General features: G+C 39.4%; 1 long non-coding RNA gene across 1 annotated transcript in view; it reads left to right on the top strand.

Moving 5' to 3' along the window:
* The window catches only part of LOC135322169 (uncharacterized), a 407,093-nt gene that overhangs the window by 126,008 nt on the left and 263,971 nt on the right, over positions 1-17,114 (top strand). Inside the window, exon 2 of the long non-coding RNA XR_010382536.1 lies at positions 2,222-2,289. This is a non-coding gene — a long non-coding RNA (uncharacterized LOC135322169). The remainder of the gene's footprint in view (positions 1-2,221; positions 2,290-17,114) is intronic.

The raw sequence follows: 17,114 nt of genomic DNA, 5'->3' as shown, positions 1-17,114 counted from the left end.
ATTAGACATACTGTTGTTGTTTTTAATCTACAAAATTTATACTGACTACTTGTAGATTAGATAAGCGTGGACAGAGTGTTCGGGTAAGAACACTGATGTGAAAAGGACATATGCACCATGAAATTTATTTACTTCTGTTACATCTGCCTAAGATGATAGCAATTAACGATGTCAGTGTTTGCACACAGACACCTCATGCTTAAGTTTCTAGGTGAGATGGTTCCCTAAAAGAGATAGAACAAGAGAGCAAGAGTGTGGTACAAATGAAAAACTGTTACAGGTGCAAAGAAAGCGGGTGGGGAGATCCCACTGGTGGCCCCAGCAGGGGGGCGGCTCCCATTCTTCTTTAGACTTCCTGTTATACACGGGTTGGTAGAGAGGGGTAAAGGAACACACTACACAGCACTGAGAGAAATTTAAGTGACTCAGCTCTGGAGCAAACTCAAGTCTAAAGGAGGAAAGAAAGCCTTTTAGGACACAATAACAAAGGCAAACAAACCTTAATGAAGATTTTGGAATTCAAACCCAACACAGCATGTACTGAGTTCAGTGACCTTGGTTATTCCAATAACTTTAGCAAGGGTTGGTTAAAGGATGTTAAACAGGTTTCACTTGTTTTTAATACAGGATTTCTCAAGGGTATTAGAATGTACCTCTTGGGGTTTTTTTGTCTTTTGTTTTCCAGAGTAGAGGTTCTCAAAGAGTGATCTGAGGAAACTTGAGACCTTTTCAGGAGGTCAGTGAGGTCCTTTTCAGGAGGTCAGTGAGGTCCCTCCCTTTCCAGCTGTATACCACTTTCAGGTTGAATATCCTTCATTGACTTCAGCCAGTCACGCTGTGCATGGCTTGTACAACCAACTGAACACAGATAAGAGAATCCAGCTGTCTTCTATTGTGTGAGACAGTAAAGAGATCTGAAAAAAATGTAAAACAATGCCACGTTTCTCATTCTTCAATAAAGTTGTTACTTAATGTGTAATGGGTTTATTCTTATTTTAAAATTATTAATAAACTAAAATTTTACCAAAAAAATCTCTATTTTAAAATACATATGAACAGATAGAACCCACACAAACAAAAACCTCCTTAGAGCCCTCATTTGTTTTTAAGAATGTAGAATTTTCCTGAGGCCAAAAAATTTGAATACTGCTGTCCCAGAGGGAAGTCTGCTGTGATGGGTTCCCCAAAATTATTTGAACAGTTACAACAAGCAACCACACTTCGGCATGAACCAATAGTTCCAGGATAATATCGTCACAGTGACAGGGCAGGGATCATGCACTAATGATGAGGCTGACAGCCTCTGTGCTGTACTCACCCATCTTTTTTTCTCCTCTGAGTGGACAATTTCAAATGACTTACCTTTGAGTTGACAGACTCTTCCGCTTGATCAAGCTTGCTGCTGATGCTCTCTGTTGGATCTCTTATTTCGTTGTAGTCTTCAGCTCCTGAGTTTGCTTTATGACTTGTTGAAGCAGCAGTCACCTCCTCTGGTCTTAGCTGACTGGCTTTGGGAGAGAAATAGTTTGACGCACCAGTCTGGCTTAGGACTCTGAGGCGCTCTCAGGCTTTTTTAGTGGATACACCCACTCCTGTTCATTTCCCCCTTGGGACTGAATTATTAGATCGCAAGATCGCATGCCTTCTCTCAGTTCTGTAAAGCCATGCCAGGTGCCGAGAGCCTCCCACTGGCTTTCCCTGGGGTGGTCCCCTGACCGGGCCTTCTTCCAGAAGCGCTGGTGGCTTTCTGCATGTGCTCACAAACCATGTGCAAAAACTTGCATTCGTAATCCACCAGGGCATGCTTAGGGAGCCAGCCATGGGGTGGGGAGGAGGATTCGGCCGAGTGAGGCCCGCAGAGCTTTGGGGGCACCCGGGGGCCAGCATGGATCCTAAGTGGCTTATGGGGCATCTTCCAGTGGAGTTTGCGTAGCAGGATCCATAGTCCTGTGTGTTCTGAACCTTGGTTGCTGTGGTCCTAGATTCTCTCAACCCCTCAGGGGGACTGAGAACCGCAGTATTCCGGTTTGGGTGAGAAAGAAGTGGGGCTCGTGGGCAGTGTCCCACGTGGCTAGGGAAGCAAGGCCCTCTCTATACTCCCAATTTCCCATGTAGGAGAAATCCCCTGGGGCCAAAATGGTGCCTCTCGTGCTGCCTTGGGGGAGAGGTTATATGGGTAAATTGAAACTGTTCTTACCCTCTTCAATGCATTTATTTTCAGATGTTTTTGCTCTGATGGTGTGCTGAAACTTCTCTGCTGGACTCCTGGACTCCCGGACTCACATAAAGGTACTCTCACCCAGGGGAGATTGTCAAAATCAATGTTCTGTTGGGGAATGATGGTTAAAAAAAAATCAAACAAAAAACCCTGTTATCTTGCTGATGTCAGTCTTTAAGATTTATATTTTGAATAAACATTCTCAGTTGCTGGTTAGGATAAAGTAGATTTGGGAAACTTGTAGTTGGAGAGAGTGTTCTGGATAATTTCTCAAATCAGAGTGCTAGCCCCTACAGAGACTGTCCATACAATGAACAAATGGGCTTGAGGGGAAGGGTCAGGTTTCTAATGGGACTTAGTGGATCAAACTGAGTAGAGACTTTATGGATATTCATTTGAAAATGGTGGAAGAAAGACCCAAAGAAGCTTGAGTTAAAAAAAGAAAGTGGTTTAGATAAATTTCAACTGATACATGCTTGCTTACAAATGGATGTTGGAGACAAAAGTATCACTGGCATGAAGATGTTCATAAACTGGAGGAGGGGGTTGTCAATGGAGATGGGGAAGGTCTGTAAATCCTGGCATATCCGAGGTCCACTTGCTCTGTAGATGAGCAGCATCACTGAGAGTCACTACTCCTTCCCCTTTGATAGATCAAGGAAAGTGCTGCTTGTTTGCCTTTTTGTGTTGTGATGTGTACTGCTATGATAAAGAATGTGTGGCTAAGCAGAGGAGAAACCAGAAGGGCCCTGGTTGTAGTGGTGGTGTGGGATGGACAGCAGAGAGAGGATGGATATTGCAAAGTGGAGAAGGGCAAGGTGAAGTAAAGCTTAAGAAGTTCTGTAAAACCTTACTTCCTATGAGGTAGTTTTGAGATGCTGCTTTTAGCCCTTCTCCCTCTAAGCTGCCGGTATATATAGCGCCATCAAATGCCCACTAAGTTGCTGTAAGTAGACCGTCTCTGTCCTTTGCACATCACTGTGATGGCTCTAGGTAAAATGTGCCTCTAGAGGGCGCAGGGGAGCACGTGTCATCGCAGCGTAAGTTCTGTTTGCCGCATTCCTACAAGGGCAGGTCTGTAAGAACACCAACTTGATGCAAAAGCAGCAAGAGTATTGAAACACTTTGTTCTTAAAACACAGTGTGACTTTTGCTGTCAGTGAACAAGGCTAAATGATATACAGCTCACAGGCTGTTCCTGTTTTCCTTGGTGATGAAAAGGACTATAAAATAAGATTTTAAGTATTTACACTCATCTAATAAAATGCTTCATGAGTATTTATGAGATACTTCTTTAACTGGATAAATTGTAATATTAATCAAAATCAAAGACTACTACTTGGATTTCTTCCAAGAACCCAGATCGTAGACAAAGCTTTTCAGGTATTTCTCAATTCATTAATTCTCAGTTGTTTATCTCATTCTTTCTGCATGTACAAGAATGCTGCTGTTTGACAGGAAGTCAAACAATTCCAATATGAATTTCTGTTTGCTGGTTTATTAGCTAAATCATGATGGCTTTGAAGGAATTTTATTTAATATTAACAATATCCTAAGTGAATATGCATGAATGCAGTTTTATTATGTTATGATTTCCTTTCTATTCTGTGATTGAGACCCTGTGGGAGGTACATTCATACATCAAAGTTAATTCTTTGTGCATCCTCTTTCCTCATCCTCCTCCCCTTTACCAACCGTCTGCCTCTCAGTGGGGTAGGGGTTGAGGCGTAGTGTTCTATGGAAGTGAGAGATCATGGTGGAACTGAATGGGTCAAGGACTTAGAAATGCAAAGAATTCTTTATCTTAGAATCATCTGTATTAGACCCTGAAAGTATCTCAGTAATGATATAGTTTGCTTTAGCTTTTTGAAGCTCAGTCTGATAACATTATAAATATTGTTTGACATCCCATTAGACTTAAAACCAGCTCTGCTGAAACAAACAACTTAGGGTTAATACAAAACAAAATAAAAATTTCTTCTTATAGGAATTATTGTACTCTGTCTCAAACAATATTTATAACTTATACAAAGTTTATTTTATCCTACTCCAAAAGCACTGTTAAAACTCCCAAGGGTAGAGAAAAATGTAAAAAGATGGAATTAAATATTATGACCTGCCAGGAGAAGAATTCTCCTGTTCTAAAAAGGCTAGTGACATTGTGGAACTGTATTCGAGCCCTGTTCTCCTAGAAAATGGGAACACCAGTCAATAATTCACCTCCATCCTTTTTGTGTTTCTGGAAATTGTTTATTGCAGAAATCCACTCTTCCCCATATGACTTACATATAATTTGAAGATGACTTCTTGTTTATCTATAACAAGACTGAATATAGACCCTCTAAATTCACATTCTTTGCCTCCTAAATGATTAGCTGAACTAATCATTTGTCCCCACTTAAATGGTCCCTGATCAATTGTCCAATCACGCAACCCGCTATCACTCCCTCACATCCAATTCTTTCTAGCCTTGTTGTCTTAAAAGTGTACTCAACATTTGTTTTAATCAAGCATGGTGAGACACAGACATGTAAATTACTGTCATTGAAAGACATTTTTTTATACTCACAGATCCTTAGAACTAGGAAATAAGAAGTATGGTGTGCCGTTCAGGGCCATGCAGAGAGGCACCAGGGTCAGTCAGGAGGCAGAGGGGGTGAGTGGACGAGAGAGCAAAGAAGCAAATCATCCACACAGTGCAGCACAGTAGAGCCACTAGGGAACTTTATATCATCCAGATCAGCCTTCAGGATTTGCAAGAAATAAGAAGGACTCTCAGTAAAACCCTGAGGCATTACTGTCCAAGTGAATTATTTTTCTTCCCAAGTGAAAGCAAAAAGGTATATGGTTCCTTCATCAACTGAAATACTAAAGAATGTATTGCATCAATCAATTTACAGTAAATAATTTACTTTTGGCGGGAATGGATGTTAGTGACTTGTGAAGGTTGGGAACAACAGAGTGTTAAAGGATTACAGTGTTTATTGCTCAGAGGTCCTGGACAAACCTCCATCCTTGGACCTGAAGTTTCTCACTAGTAAAATAGGAGTGTTACAGGGACAGGTGCAAAGGATAATGAAGCCTTGAGTCTTGTGATCTATTAGGGGCTTTGTACCTTGAAGAACTTCTTTACTTACAAAGTATTGATTCATTCTGGGGAGAGGTTTTGAGGGATCTATTTGACTCTTGATGGGAGACATGCTGTGAATTTTGCCAATTTCAGTAGGAGATTTTGCCAATAAGGAAGGCAATAGTTAATTCAATAGGGACACATGATAGTGTTTCAAGAATCAGCTCTAGTACTGCAAGAGATGAAACAAATGAAAGCTGTCAAAGGGACATATTAATTCACTTGGCTCATTACTTTAACTGCTGTCAAATTCTAGGCTTATTTTCACCTTTTGGAATTCTCTAAGTTTTAGCCTATGTTTCTGCAAGCTGATAAAGAGGGAGGATTGGGAAGAGCCCCTGTAGTGCCTTGGAGCCCCGTCATTGAAAATTGGGAGGGTGTTGGAAAAGCTGATTAGAGGGCTGAAGGCACCTGACATGCTTGACTTTGTCACAATCTCTTTTCCAGTGTCCTGGATGTTTGCAATAAGCAGAAACTAGCAAGTTTTAAAAATTTCATTTAAGACCTTTATTTAATGGAGTTGAAGTATAAGATTAAGAATTTTAGCCGGTGACTCATCTGGAGTGGAAGAAAGCTGGTTTGCCAGGTTAACTAATCTGGAGTGGACATGGTTTCCCACTCCATCTTGGTCCTTTTTACTAGAAGGGACAGATCTTGGTTTTAGTAATCTCCTATTGATGCCATAACAAATTACCACAAACTTTGTGGCTTAAAACAACATAGATTTATTATCACACAGTTATGGAGGTCAGAAGTCCAAAATTAGTCTCACCGGGCTGAAGTCAAGGTATCAGCAGGGCTGGTTCCTTCTGGATGCTCTAGGGGAGACTGTTTCCTAATCTCTTCCAGTTTCTAGAGGCTGCTTGCATTCCTTGGCTTGTAGCCACCTTCTGTCTTCACAGCCAGTTGTGTTTCTCGTAACGCATCACTCTGACCCCGACTCCTTTCTGCCTCTCTCTTGCACTTTTCAAGGACCCTTGTGATTACTTCAGACTCATCCAGATAATCCAGGATAATCTTTCCATTTTAAACTCAGCTAATTAGCAACCTTAGTTCCATCTGCTACTGTGATTCCCCTTTGCCATGTAATATAACATTCACAGGTCCCAGGGACTACGTTCCTTGGGCATCTTTGGGAGGCCATTATTCTGCTTTCCACCATCAGGCAGAAGTGTCCCTTGAACAGTGGTCTCTTCAGCTCCATCAAAGCCAAACTTACTACTTCTCAGGGGAATGAATAAATAATGTGAAATGTTCCCTCAAAATGAGTTTATCATCAGGGAAGTCTGAACGTGTTAAACATTGTTTGAACAGAGAGAAAAGGTGTAAGGGTGGCTCATCCATTTTGGGAGTTAATAACAGAAATACAACTTTGGTTTTATTAAACGTCTAAACTTATATATTTATATAGTCTAAATAAATAGAGGGTCATTACATGGGCTGGAACCTAGCACTTGCCCAGGTCTCCTGCCTCAGGCTCAATATGCATTCCTGGGTAACGACTGCAGGCCCCTTACTACAGCTGACAGACAGGCCAAGGATTTCAGCACAAAAGAAAGTGGCAGAGCTCGAATTTGATCAGAGGTCGAGCTATGAGACCTTGAGACAATTATTTAAAACTTTTGAGCCTTGTTTGCCTCTTCTGCAAAATTACGGGGGTGTAATTATCTACCACGAGATACTTGGTAATATTCATGAGGATAAATTTAAACATATCACATCAGAGAATACAATCTAAGGTACCTTCTTAAAAACAGTAATGAATTTCATATGTGACAAGGATTTTTACCTCAAGCTCCTTGTTTTCTCTCACCTGGGAGTAATTACACTCTTCTAATATTTCACTCCTACCACCTTCAATCCATTTTATCAAGTGAATTTAAAATATAGCATAATTATAATATAAATCCAATCATGGTGTCCCTCATTTAATTGTCAGTGGCTTGGCATGACACATTACATTATCTAAAGGATGCAGTCCTTTATTCATTCAATAACATTTATTAGCATCTTAGGCTTTTAAGCATGTTAGTGAGCAAACCACAATTCTAAACCTGAGGGATTTCAGATCATTTGTCTATCTTTACCACTGAAGAGTTGATTGTAATCTAAAATACTGTGACTGGAAAAAAAGAAAAAAATTAGTATAAAGAGTATCTGCATGAACACCTTTAGATTGGCATGTGTGTGTGAGAGACTGGTCCAGCAAATCATGTAGCATGTTGTAAAAACACTGGAAAGGCCACAGGGAAACAGAAGACGTGATCAATTTCATCTTCACAGTAATGGCGCCCTTCAAACAACCCTAACTCTCCTCAGCAGGGCTGTAGATCCCGCTTTTAGTTGCAATGTCTGCAGATTCCATGATCGTAAATTTTCCTTTCAGTAAAGGATCATCTGAATAGCTTTCTCCAAGGAGGCAAACTTCCTTGCAACGTGATTTGTTTTAGTTGCTGTGGGGGTATTTGGTCAGAAATTCCAGGCAAGACCACCACAGCTATAACTGAAAGAAGATGACACATCCGATTAAGCCAGGTGGCTGGCCACTTTCTACTCAAATGTTTGATTCCACATTATCTTTCTCATAGGAACTCTTAAAAAAAAAAAAAAATCACAGCAGCCTTAAACCACATGGTACAGGGGAAGGAAAACAGGCTTTGAAAGGAAATGATGCTGTTCACATGCTAGCTCATGCATTAATGAGCTGCATAGCTTTTGGCAATTAACAGCCTTTAGCTGAATCTTCCTCACCTTGAGGTAATGTCTGCAGTGATGGCTTTTTTGAAGGTTTAAATATGTCCTATCTATCACTTAAGAAATACCCAGTTAATTCTCTTCACTTTCTATTCCTTGTTTGAATTATTTAGGTAATTCGTTTTTAGTAAGTTGGCATTTATTTGGGAGAGAAGGGAATCTGGAGTTCCCTAAGAACAGAAATTCTTGGAGGACTAGAAATTTCTGGGTAGTGTGCTCTAAGAAGAGAAAGTGGCCTTAACTCATATTTCAAAATACTAATTTGTATTCTGCCTATTTTCCAGAAGGATTTCCAGCAGCTGGAACTCAGTTTTAAATTTTAAAAGTCTGTGGTCAAGAGCTATAGATTACTCCTTTTTTTCTCTCTTTAAAAAAAATTCTCAGAACCTTAATTCTCAGACCCTAAGTCAGTGACTGCCACATGGAAGGCATGCAAAGTATATTGATAAATTGGTAAAGTCATATTATGAACAGGACCAACTGATACTTGTAAATAAACAAGTAAATACAAATAAGGATGAAAGCTTATTTAACGTATGTTTAGTAATCAGTATTACCATGCTAAGAACTGCTATCTTCATTATTGAAATAATATTTTATATTATATTTCACAAAGCATCTAGGACAAGTTAATAAGCATAATGGTACTTGGCTTTTCTTAAAATTTCTTTTTAGGAAAGTGAGAAAATTTAGGTTAAATAATTCTCACTGTTCTCTGAAATGACAGACATACATTTCTGTGAAGAAGAAATTGGAAAAGAACTTAACTCATGACATCATTTTAAAGGGACCATGTTTTCACTGACACCAGTTTTGTAAACAAAACCATGGTTTTGTGAACAAAGTCAATATATTACTCAAAGCCTTTTCTTCTCAACAGTATGCAGGGATATGTATTTGTCTGTAGTGGCTGAGGCCAAGGTTACTATACTAAAACATGTAAGAGCATGCTTACAGGGAACTTGTATAATATAACTTGGGCCAAATAACTTTTTGTAGCTCTAACATGGTATAAAATTTTGGAGCCATGAGAAGCTAGAGGATTGAATAATTCTCATTCCTTCAGAGTGAGGAATGCCACAGCTAATACTCTATCAACAGAATTCCAGGTCATCTTGCACTGAGCCATGTAATCTGTGTTAAAATTGCTCACGTGATGGGTACGCTGTCCACTCTTCTTGGTTGTGAACTCTGTTAGGATAGTGCTGATGCCCTGCAGCTGAGTTCTTTCTCTGCCTCACTGTTTACATAATAGCAAATAATTTCAAATTCAACTCTTAATAGTCAAGTCTTTCAAAAAAAAATGAATAATTTCCTACATATAGAATTCATAGGTCAAGTTGACATGAATCTTGAATATGTCTACACTTAATTCCTTCTTTTCTTTCCATCCAGTTCTCATCTAAGCTCATTTACCAGGCTGACTTTGTAAACAGTGACCTACATCAGTGCCCATTAGAAAATCTCAAAGCATCTTTTACTCATCCTATGTGAAATCAAACTCATTATTCCCATTGAACAAAAACAAACTTTCCACATCTGTTTTATTACTCTCCTTCTATCCCATCCTCCCTGTATTGCTAGAGAGATTTTTTTTTTTAAATCATAGAAGCAGTGGGAATCTACTGTAGAGTCTTAAGCATATATATAAAATTGGTGTTTTTAGGACCAAAGTACTTAACATGAACAGCAAGGCCCTTCATGGTCTTTCCTTCTGGCACCACATTCTCCTTGGTTTTCTGCTCTAAAGTGACTTGCCTGTCCCATCTCCAGGTCTTCAACTGCATTAAATTCTCTGTGTGGAAATATTCTTCCCCATACTCATCCTTAAGCCACAGTGGTCTAGTAACTTTTCCCCAGATATCAGGTCAAAACAGTAAGAACATCTTTTTGAACTGATTTACCAGTCCAGTTGTTCCATTTGCTCTGAAAAGTCAATATTTATTTCCCCATGACATATACCAGGGTTTTATTTGTATTTTTTAAAAAATTTTATTTCAACGCCCGTCATCTGCACTAGACTGTGACATCCATGAAGGCCGGGGTATTTTCTGTCTTCCTCACTATTTCTATCCCTAGTGTCTCACACACTACGTGAGATATAAAGCAAGCACTCAGATACCTGTTGAACAAAAATGAATGCTGTTCAAATCACTAAACAACTTTAAAGTGATCATATAACATTCATATAAAGTATAATTTATAAGAAGGTTAAATCATAACTCCTATACAAATATAAAGGAAAACCTGTCAAAGATGTATATAACATTAATGGGGGACCAGGAAGATGCTAAAATGGGTCCAGAGGTGAATTTGGAATACAGAGATATAATCAGGCAATCAGAAATGTTGAAATGAATGTAATAATAAATGTGAAATTGGCAAAAATTCTATTGGGTAGTAAAATGTAATATCTGGAGTCATCTTTTCTACAGATTGGAAAATCAATTTTATCTTTACTAGACAACATTCATTTTTATTGCTATGGACAATAATCATTTGTGTGATACTCAGTTTTCTACAACTTTTAACCCAATAGAGGAGTATAAATAAGCCAACTGAAAGAAAATCAAAGGGGCTTATCCTGTGGAATCAGATAATCCCCAGAGGGTCCCCACTCCTGAAAGGATACCCAATAATCTCTCTTGCCCTTTTCTAAATATTTGGCATTTTACCCTGAAAAAAAATTATTCGCTTCTGTGAAAATTTCTAGTTTGATTTCCACCCCCCCCATTCCAGAAGCCTACAGTATTATTTGAACAAATCTGTTATTCCTGGTGAGGTTCAATCTTTAGATCATAAATCCAAGAATATATCTCTTAATCCAACTGCCAAAAAGTATTTTGAATCTTTTTGCATCAGTTAAGAAATTCAGAGTATCCAGATAAATAATTTTATTAGGAAAAAAATGTCATTTAATTTACTCACACTTAGCACTTGTGTCTCTTTCTGGGGGACAAGGCTAGCAGTATTGAAAGACAGCCAAGCCACATCAGTTACTTTCATAAATTTTCACTGAGTAGTTTCAATTGATCAAACAGGATATGGTTATATAAATTATTGCAAAAATATTTTTATGAAAATAAAGGGGTTATGTCTCTAAAGCACATTGACACAAGGGGAAAAATCATATCAGAACTAATGCAGATTAGTTTCTCTAGTTGATGGGTATGTGATCTTGAGCAAATGACTTTTCTTCTCTGCAGCATAATATAAGAAATGCTATTCTCATTGTTGAAGCCCCTCGATGTCTCTTAAAGTCCCAATGCTTTGGACTTGAAGGCTGACTTCCCCTCTGAAATCTTACTATTTCCTTGAGGTACTTGTCAGGCAGCCGGGACCGCTTCCCCCACTGTCAGAGAGCTTGAGGAACCTATAGCATTGTTGTTTTCTCAGTGGACTGTTACCTCCCCCCTTCTTTCTTTCTTCCTGTGGTGGAGTATCTTTTGTTTGCTGTCCAGATCCACTTTCCACCCCTGTCTACCCTGCTCTGTGTCCCAGAAGCCAGATGTTAGTGGCCAGCATCAAAAACCTTTCTGCTATCTGGCTGTCAGAGGCTGTTTTGGCAGGAGATGAGAGGATGGAGTGGAGGGAGAGTGAGGTTAAGGTATTTATTCCCCCAGTTCTGCCCTTGCTGAGCTACGGTGTGTTCGCTGCATCTCTACTGAAGGCCCCAGCTCCTCTTCAGAAGACCTTTCCATGCAGCTACCTACTCTGGATTCTGTTCAGCGACCTTAAGGCCTAAGAGTAGCAATAATTCCACACTTTCGCTAGCCTGGAAGCATTGCACTAGTCATGGTTGCTTTCCCTAAATGCTGCCTGTATATTTATCAGCAGGCTTCCTTAAGCACTTCTCAGTGGACCAATCTGAGGGGCCACCTGCTGCTGGGACCCTGACTGCTACATTGCAGTAGAAGCTCAGGGTCAAGAGCCATTGACATCAGGTCGCTGCTTCTCTACCCTTCCCACACTTTGGACGTGAAAAAGGGCTAGTTAACTAGAAAAGATGAAAACAGGGAGAGAAAGAGAAGGTACCAATCGAAATAAATTGTTCTGCCACACCATGTTAGTAAACCGGGTTCCTCACTCCTAGCCGTCTACATCATACTGTATCTTCTAAATATATATATATATATATATATATATATATATATATATTTTTTTTTTTTCCTGTTTTCCATCTCCGTTTTCTAAGAGAGGCCACACAGCAGCACATTTAGACAGTAAGAGAATGTTGGAAGCACACATTCGCTGTGTGTCGCAAATTCTGGCAGATATTCCTACCTTCTCCTTCCTATGTGTGGCCTTCTAGACACTTGACCCTATCTTAGTCTGCTCAGGCTGCCGTAACAAAACCCCAGGCCTGGGTGGCTTAAACAAAAAATTTTCTCAGTTCTGAAGGCGAGAAGCTGAGATGAGGGTGCCAGTCTGGTCAGGTTCTGGTGAGAACCCTCTTCCTGGCTTGCGGACTCTCACTTTCTAGCTGAGAGAGAGGGAGAAAGCTCTATTCTCTCTTCTTAAGACACTAAACCCATCACGAAGCCAGACCCTTCTATGACCTCATCTAAACCCAATTACCTCCCAAAGGCTTCATCTCCAAATACCATCACACTGGGGACAGGGCTTCAACACATGAGTTTTAAGGGACACAACACTCAGTCTACAACAAGCCCTGATTTATCAACTGTATTACCTTTATCTTTCTCTGTCAGCTTTTTCCCCAGGTCTTACAAGACAGAAGTTGTCTCTATGTTCTTCCTGTAGCAGGTGGTCCTTTCCTTTCCTATTTCCCATAATCTTCTTCCACATCCCTTGGTGGTTGCTGTCAGAATTGAGCCATTTTTCCCTCTGGGCTCTCACCACTGTATGCCTCACTTTATTGGGTGGTTCCAAGTCTGTTTGCTCTTAGGCTATTAACGCATGCAATACTTAATAATAGCAATAAGGAAAGCTTTACCATTTACTCAACATTTACTCTGGTTCTCCATGAGTGGCTTCATACACTCAGTTTTTGTTTATTTTCATAGCAATGTGATGAAGGAAGTGTAATCGAATCACCACTTTCAGATAGGTAGGCTGCGTGGAAGCTACTTGCTTAAGGTTAGATTTTTAAAAGGGAATGAAATTTGAACCCGTGTGCTTGACTTGGTACCCAAGCTCTTAACCACTTTAGTAACAAAAAGAACGGCATGATATCATGGTGAGGATGTTTGTCTTTGGAGAAAGAACCCTTGTGTTTGAATCCTGCTTGTTCTCTGATGTAGCGAGGTTATTTAGGGAGTTAAATAAGCACTCTGAGCTTCAGTTCCTCATCTTAAACCAGCAGGGGTAATGCTTTTAACTGTCTCCTAGGGTTGTGGTCAGGGCTAAGTACATCAACCCATGAGGCACCCTCAGACTAGCCATTTAAGAAATACTAGTTTTATTAATAATAGGATGAGCCAGATTCTTCCACAGTGGGAAAGATCAGATCTTCAAAATCCTTACAAAAACTGTAAAAACAACATTCTTCACATGACATTAAGTTAGTGACAGTTAAAGGAGACTTTCAAATGTCCCTCAAACAAAAAAAAAGCAAAAGAAAAAATATCACCATTCCCTACGAAGCTGCCTCTAGCTCCTTCCTCTTATTGCCTCTTCATTTCTGAAGTGGAAACGTTATCAGAAGATCTTATCAAGAAGCCCACAGATGAGGATCTCCTTGAGCAGAGCCCTTGTTTTTCACTCTTTTTCGTCTTTAGACCTGAGGACAGCAGTTTGAACAATGGTTGATGATTGCAAGGATAAATGAATGAATCTACAAAGTGAATGTTCAAAACCTGTGTATTGGCTAGCAGGCCAGCAAATGGCTATAATCTCCACTTCAGCCCTTAGACCAGTAGGTAAAGATTTGCTATCTAAACGCTTGTATTTCCATAGCTTAATTTTATAATTTAATTTTTTTCAGGAATAAAGTTTAATCTGATTCTTTGGTTATTGGCTTGTTTTCTAAAAACAGAATGCAAGTTTTTTTTATTGAAATACCATCAATTACAATGTGTCTGTTTCTGGTGTACAGCACAATGTCCCATCCATGCATAGACGTACATAATCCTTTCATACAGAATGCAAATTTATTAATCTACCTCACCACATTAAGATAATCAGTATCAGTTTCTAAGTCTTTATGGAGAGCAAATGCCTACAACATATGGGAAGAAAAAAATTTTTGAGGGTAAGAGAGCAACTTGAATCAAGAGAAATAAATGAATTACACTAATCAAGTATTTTAATGGTTTTTTTAACAAATACAAGCCTTTTATTAGGTCATGCACATCCCTGGACCTCAACATCCTCATCCTAAAGATGATTAAATTACACGTTGCCTCAGGTTCTTTGAAATTCAAATATGTGTTTTGTAAAATAAATTAATCTTTCCAGTGATCTCCCCCACACAAATACTTCCACCTCCATTTTCTTAGTCTTTGAGGGGAAAGTAATTAGGTTTACTTATTTATTTAAAAAAAACTTTCTTAATGGAGGTACTGGGGATTGAACCCAGGACCTCATGCATGCTAAGCACAGCTCCACCACTGAGCTACACCCTCCCACCTCCTCTTTCCTAGTCTTAATGCTTAGAATGGGAGGTCTACCCTATCTGAGGAGAGGCTATGGAAATATCTCAGCAAATGAAAAGACAAATATCTGTTGCACTCAAGAGCTTTTATGTTGTTGTTGTTAATGTTAACTGGTTCGCCCATTTGTAAATCCAAACAAGATTGTGAATGCAGATACCAATCCCAGCCAATAGCTAACCTCTCCTTTCTCTTCTTTCCAACATCAATAGAAAACAATTGAATCATATGAGTGAACTAAATACACAATAATTTGAACTAAATATTGAAATAGGAGGCATAGGCATGTTGCTAAAAATGTGCTAATGCCGCCAAAAGCTGAGACCCATCTCTGCTCACATGTATGAGATTCCTGGGCATAAAAGTACCTTTTTTCGTTCAGAGAAATACATCCCCCTTGTTGGGTGTGTGGTTATTGTTGTTCCTTTGAGTGTTGATAAACTCATAAAAGCAGAAACAAACCCAGATGATCTTCTAGAGGGGTAATTTGTCAAATAGTAAAATTTGTATCAAGGCATTCAGCTGCCCAATAATACACAAATATAAAAGCTAGATTGATGCTGGAGTCGTTTGTAGTACTTACAAGCAGGGCGTGCAGCTACCTGTTTCAGACAGCTTTCTTTGATAGAGTTGGTGGCGCCTTGTGTTTCTGCTATTACAAAGTCAAATGATTAGCTATTGATTTTGCTTTGAACCTGAAGTAATGATGTGGTGTTGGCAGAGACTCTAATGAATGTGGATCCTAGTGTTGCCCCAGGATTTATTCTCAGACTAAGCCTTTTTCCCATGTAGCCAATGTGGGTTATTTTTAAAAATTAAATAAATTTGAAAGGATTCATGTTATCTTCTTGTTCCCAGTAAGCCCAGAATTTTCAAGGTGCTATCTTAAGATGAGAAAAAACCCTTAGACGTAAGTAATCCTACTGGAAAGATTATATGGGATTTGGTCTAATCCTTATTTTTTTTCCCACATTTTTATCTTTGGCTTTCATCAAACTAAATCAATGAATATGACTAGTATTGGGGATCTTCTTATCTTAATGGACTTTTTAAAACATCAGCTAAAGCTTGTTATATTTCTAATTTAGAATCCTAACTCCTCTTAATGAAATGTATTCCTAAATTCTCATCAGATATTTACTTTGAAAGGATTTCTGTAGCTTCAGAAATTTCTTGAGCTAGAAGTGAGAAATATGCCTAATTTCTTTGATTGAAATCTCTGTTAAAATATTTACTTATCTTATAGTTATGTTTGTCTCCTCCTTTGATATACAATTATTTTTTGTATGTTTTGTAAATAAATTCCCCTCTTGCCTCTCTGGTATTAAAGTCTGAGTAGTTTTTTTTTCTAATTTAGACTGGAAAAGAATGATAACAATTACAGCTAAGTTGCATCAGATGTTTACTGTGTGCTAGGCTCTTAGTTAAGCAGTTCACATACGTATGTACTCAAGGCTTGTGACTCCTCTGGGAGGTAGGTATTCTTATCTCATTTTAAAGTGGGGAAACTGAGTCTTTGGGGTCTTAATTTCTCCAAGGTTACACTACTTCAGGTGGAGAAGAGGGAGTTTGAACAGCTTTGTCTAAACCAGTGAATCAGCCAGGAAACTTGCAGGAAAGAAATAGCAAAGTCTACCTGGGGTGGTTTTTAAGGAGAGTTTAATCAAGTTACCATTTACAAAGGAGGGACAGGGTGTTGGGAAACCACTAGGTGTAGTGCAGCTCCCTGGAAATAGTAAGAGCAAGGCTTCTTTTTCATCCAGAGACCTTTCGTACAGCAGGAAGAAGTGATTACTGGACATCAGAACGAACAAGCTGGGGCTCCTCCCCAACTCCCCAACCTTACCCTGACAGGAGCTGTCCTTTGGTCCAGCCTGGCATGATCCCATGGGAGGGAGTCCATGATCTCCTGCTGGTGCTTCCAGACATGTGAGCCCCAAAGGAAGCCATAGAGGCATCCATATAGTTCACATTCAGCCTCCAAGAACACAGAACAGGGTGGAGACGGGGGGGTGGGGGTGGGGGTGGGGAAGTGAACCTGCGTAAGTAACTTGTTGGTTTCCAGTAAAACTATTTAGTCCTTCCATGGGGAAACGTTTGGACCCCCTGTGTCAGAATTCTGGGATTGTGTATGGAAAGATTCAGATTGCTGAGTCTAAGGGACAATGCCTAAGAATGTGCATGTTTAAACAACGGCCATGGGAGAATTTCTATGATTCTGTACAACTTCTTAGAGAAGCAATAATAACTACCTTTAGATTTCAGAAGAATTATTCTATAGAATATAGAGTTTAGGCTTTAATGTAGGCAAGAGAGACCAAGGACTAACGTGCGAAAGTGTAGGATGGCAGGTATCTGTTCAATACAAGGAGGAACGATCTTGCACCCGAAGGGCTAA

Source organism: Camelus dromedarius, chromosome 9 (assembly GCF_036321535.1).
Source record: "Camelus dromedarius isolate mCamDro1 chromosome 9, mCamDro1.pat, whole genome shotgun sequence".
NCBI classification, from domain to species: Eukaryota; Metazoa; Chordata; class Mammalia; order Artiodactyla; family Camelidae; genus Camelus; species Camelus dromedarius.
This window is presented reverse-complemented; position numbering and strand designations above follow the sequence as displayed.